Source organism: Mustelus asterias, chromosome 6, assembly GCF_964213995.1.
Source record: "Mustelus asterias chromosome 6, sMusAst1.hap1.1, whole genome shotgun sequence".
Taxonomy (NCBI): Eukaryota; Metazoa; Chordata; class Chondrichthyes; order Carcharhiniformes; family Triakidae; genus Mustelus; species Mustelus asterias.
Genome location: NC_135806.1, coordinates 140,863,750 through 140,868,749, shown reverse-complemented (window position 1 = coordinate 140,868,749; position 5,000 = coordinate 140,863,750). Strand labels below are relative to the sequence as shown.

The 5,000-nt window shown below is 54.7% G+C and overlaps 1 protein-coding gene across 3 annotated transcripts in view; it reads right to left on the bottom strand.

The window, feature by feature from the left end:
- Window positions 1–5,000, bottom strand: part of egflam (EGF-like, fibronectin type III and laminin G domains) — a 143,575-nt gene that overhangs the window by 110,183 nt on the left and 28,392 nt on the right. The window lies entirely within an intron of this gene.

Genomic DNA, 5,000 nt, shown 5'->3' with positions numbered 1-5,000 from the left:
AGCAAAGCAGCCAGCATAATTAAGGACCCCACGCACCCCGGACATTCTCTCTTCCTCCTTCTTCCTTCGGGAAAAAGATACAAAAGTCTGGGGTCACGTACCGACCAACTCAAGAACAGCTTCTTTCCTGCTGCTGTCAGACTTTTGAATGGACTTACCTTGCGTTAAGTTGATCTTTCTCTACACCCTAGCTATGACTGTAACACTACATTCTGCACTCTCTTCTTTCCTTCTCTATGAATGGTATGCTTTGTCTGTATAGCCGCAAGAATACTAATACATATGACAATAACAAATCAAATCAAACTGGAAATTATCAATTCAAGATGAGGGAGGGAAAGTTTAAGGGAGATGTGCAGAGGAGGTTTTTCACACAGAGAGTGGTGGGTGCCTGGAACGCGCTGCCAGAGGAAGTGGTGGAAGCAGACACATTAGCAACATTTAAGAGGCATCTGGATGGGTCCATGAATAGGGAGGGAGTAGAGGGACAGGGACTGAGTAGGGGCAGAAGGTTTTTTTTAGTTTAGTTAAGGCAGCATGACTGGCACAGACTGGGAGGGCTGAAGGGCTGTTCCTGTGCTTCTTTGTTGTTTATTTGTAGATAGGATGTGGGCGTTGCTGGCTGGGTCAACATTTACTGCCCATTTTAGAGGACAGTTGAGAGTCACCCACATTGCTGTGGCTCTGGATTCACATGTAGGCCAGACCAGGTAAGGACGGCAGATTTCCTTCCCTAAAGGACATTCGTGATCCAGATGGGTTTTTCTGACAATCGACAATGGTTTCATGGTCATCAGTAGATTTTGAATTCCAGATTTTTATTGAATTTAAATTTCACCATCTGCCGTGGTGGGAATCGAACCCGGGTCCCCAGAACATCACCCTGGGTCTCTGGATAACTAACCCAGTGCCGATACCATTACATCACTGCCTCCCCTCAAGCCCTGCTGGGACACGGCGACAGAAATGCTTTGGCTCCTGGGTAGTCGAGGAGACATTGATTTGATTTATTATTGTCACATGTATTAACATACAGTGAAAAGTATTGTTTCTTGCGGCTATACAGACAAAGCATACCGTTCATAGAGAAGGAAACGAGAGAGTGCAGAATGTAGTGTTACAGTCATAGCTAGGGTGTAGAGAAAGATCAACTTAATGCAAGGTAAGTCCATTCAAAAGTCTGACAGCAGCAGGGAAGAAGCTGTTCTTGAGTCGGTTGGAACGTGACCTCAGACTTTTGTATCTTTTTCCTGAAGGAAGAAGGTGGAAGAGAGAATGTCCGGGGTGCATGGGGTCCTTAATTATGCTGGCTGCTTTGCTGAGGCAGCGGGAAGTGTAGACAGAGTCAATGGATGGGAGGCTGGTTTGCGTGATGGATTGGGCTACATTAATGACCTTTTGTAGTTTCCTGCGGTCTTGAGCAGACCAGGAGCCATACCAAGCTGTGATACAACCAGAAAGAATGCTTTCTCTGGTGCATCTGTAAACATTGGTGAGAGTTGTAGCTGACATGCCAAATTTCCTTAATCTTCTGAGAAAGTAGAGGTGTTGGTGGGCTTTCTTAACTATAGTGTCGGCATGGGGGGACCAGGACAGGTTGTTGGTGATCTGGACATCTAAAAACTTGAAGCTCTCGACCCTTTCTACTTCAGCCCCATTGATATAGACAGGGGCATGTTCTCCTTTACGCTTCCTAAAGTCGATGACAATCTCCTTCGTGCATGTGGAGATCACGTGGACTAAAATATCAGAGCCACAGAACAAGGAACTTCCTGGAGTTTGATAGTGAGTATAGTGAAGCAGTAAAATGTATCCCTCTGCATGATCATAATGATTAGTTCCTGACTCTGTTTAACAATATTTGTGGTTGAGGGTGTGGAGTTGAGGGGGTGGTGGGGGTGGGGGCGGGGGCTTGGGGTTGAGGTGTGGGGTTGAAGGTGTGAGGGGAGGGGGTGGGTTTGAGGGTGTAGGGGGGTGGGGGTAGGGAGGTGGTTGAAGGTGTGGTGTTGAGGGGATGGGGGGAGAGGGTGTGGGGTTGAGGGGGTGGGGGCTTGGGGTTGGGGTGTGGGGTTGAGAGGGTGGGGGGAAGGTGTGGAGTTGAGTGGGTGGGGGGTGGGTGTGTGGTTGAGGGGGTGGGGGGTGGGTGTGTGGTTGAGGGGGTGGGGGGAAGGTGTGGAGTTGAGGGGGTAGGGTTGAGAGGGTGGGGGGGTTGGGTGTGGGGTTGAGGGAGTGGGGGGTGGGTGTGGGGTTGAGGGGATATGGGGTGACTCTCAGAGGGTCCCCTTTTCCTGATGTCCGGTCTCACGGTCAATCACGGAATGCTTTCTCCCAGCGGTGACTCGCTGGATTCACAGTCTGAGCTGCCGGGCCTCCCGCGTGGTGACAACCACTGGCCGCTGAGCTGATACCCGCGGGGCTGGGCTGGTACCCGCGGGGCTGGGCTGGTACCCGTGGGGCTGGGCTGGTACCCGCGGGGCTGGGCTGGTACCCATGGGGCTGGGCTGGTACCCGCGGCGCTGGGCTGGTACCCGCTGGGCTGGGCTGGTACCCGCGGGGCTGGGCTGGTACCCGCGGGGCTGGGGTGGTACCCAGCGGGGCTGGGCTGGTACCCGCGGGGCTGGGCTGGTACCCAGCGGGGCTGGGCTGGTACCCGCGGGGCTGGGCTGGTACCCAGCGGGGCTGGGCTGGTACCCGCGGCGCTGGGCTGGTACCCGCGGCGCTGGGCTGGTACCCGCGGCGCTGGGCTGGTACCCGCGGCGCTGGGCTGGTACCCGCGGCGCTGGGCTGGTACCCGCGGCGCTGGGCTGGTACCCGCGGCGCTGGGCTGGTACCCGCGGGGCTGGGCTGGTACCCGCGGCGCTGGGCTGGTACCCGCGGCGCTGGGCTGGTACCCGCGGCGCTGGGCTGGTACCCGCGGCGCTGGGCTGGTACCCGCGGCGCTGGGCTGGTACCCGCGGCGCTGGGCTGGTACCCGCGGGGCTGGGCTGGTACCCGCGGGGCTGGGCTGGTTCCCGCGGGGCTGGGCTGGTACCTGCGGCGCTGGGCTGGTACCCGCGGGGCTGGGCTGGTACCCGCGGGGCTGGGCTGGTACCCGCGGGGCTGGGCTGGTACCCGCGGGGCTGGGCTGGTACCCGCGGGGCTGGGGTGGTACCCAGCGGGGCTGGGCTGATACCCGCGGGGCTGGGCTGGTACCCGCGGGGCTGGGCTGGTACCCGTTAGTGGCCAGCAAAGGGCCTCCATTAGCGACAGGGGGTGGGCAGGAGGTCGGGTTCCGGTACATCACCAGCCTCGCCAATCACAGGCTGTTCCCACCTCCGAACCTGCCAGCAGAGAGAGCAGACAATTCAGCCCGAAGTCAGGGGAAAGGAGATTGGATTCCGGGAGGGAGAATAACGAGAGGCAGCAACGTTGTTTACCAGCAATCTTACATTTTCAAAAGCAATCTCCAACAATTCGAACTGAAGCAGACATAATGCTGGGAATTGTTAGTTTTCAGAGGCAGAGTGCTTGTAATTCGCAATTATCACATAATTAAACGAATCCCTGACAGCTAATCTGGGATTAAATTATTACACGTGGACATTAAAAGCCTCAGAAGAGGCTGATTATGCTCAGAGACTAACTCACTGCCTCCTCTTTTGCCTGTGTCTTCAGCAAGTTCAGACTGTTTAGCATCTGAACAATGAGCCAGTGAGATGTCCACAGTGGAGCGCGTGCACTGTATCTCACACAGCGAGGTTTCAATCACACTGTCTGTCATTGCGTATCTGCCCCTCGCCTGACTTTACCCATGAATGAAGTGGAGAGGCCCATCGATCTCACGGGGAGTAAGAGGAAAACCGCTGGACCCAAACAGCAAGAAAAATAAAATCCCAGCCAAAAACCTCAGGGATTAACGGATTAAAGGAGTTGATCAGCTTTATACTGTGTTTGTCAGGAAAAGCCAAATGACAGGAGTGTTCTCCAGAGAACACAGAACAGTACAGCACAGAACAGGCCCTTCGGCCCTCGATGTTGTGCCGAGCTTTATCCGAAACCAAGATCAAGCTATCCCACTCCCTATCATCCTGGTGTGCTCCATGTGCCTATCCAATAACCGCTTGAAAGTTCCGAAAGTTTCTGACTCCGCTATCACAGCAGGCAGAGAGCTGTCAGAAAAATAATACTGGGGCGACTGGTGGGAGGGGGAAGCGTTTGTAAATGAATTCTCGGGATGTGGGTATCTCTGACCCTTCTGAGATGATGTGGAGATGCCGGCGTTGGACTGGGGTAAACACAGTAAGAAGTTTAACAACACCAGGTTTAAGTCCAACAGGTTTATTTGGTAGCAAAAGCCACACGTGTGGCTTTTGCTACCAAATAGACCTGTTGGACTTTAACCCTGGTGTTGTGAAACTTCCTTCTGAGATCACAGCCCTTTTCCCGAGAAAGTGAAGTTAGCCTCAGGCTGCTTTCGAGAGCAGTTAAGATTCAGCCGTGCCAGTGTGGGACTGGAGTCACGTATCGGCTCACGCAAGGGCAGGAAGTACCCACCCTTTCGTCTTCCTGACCATACCACGCTGACTGCACCTCGTCCCGAGGATGTGGCAGTTGCTATGCAAATGCAGGCCCCTTCTTAAAGAATGTCTGTGAAAACAGTTGTGGGTTTGATCGGCAATCGGACAGTTTTACAGGCCGGGCTGTCCCAGTCCCGCCGGCGCGGCAGGTTCTCCCGCGGTGGGCATGACGAGCCATTCGAATGTCCGTCGACTTTGGTGGGACTAGAAGATCCTGGGTTATCTCTGAGAGGGATGGCATGGAGGCACAGTGGTTAGCACTGCTGCCTCACAGCGCCAGGGACCCGGGTTCAATTCCCGGCTTGGGTCACTGTCTGTGTGGAGTTTGCACGTTCTCCCCATGTCTGGGTGGGTTTCCTCCCATTGAAAGACATGCTGGTTAGTTTGATTAGCCGTGCTAAATTGCCACTTAGTGTCAGGGGGATTAGCAGGGTAAATGCGTGG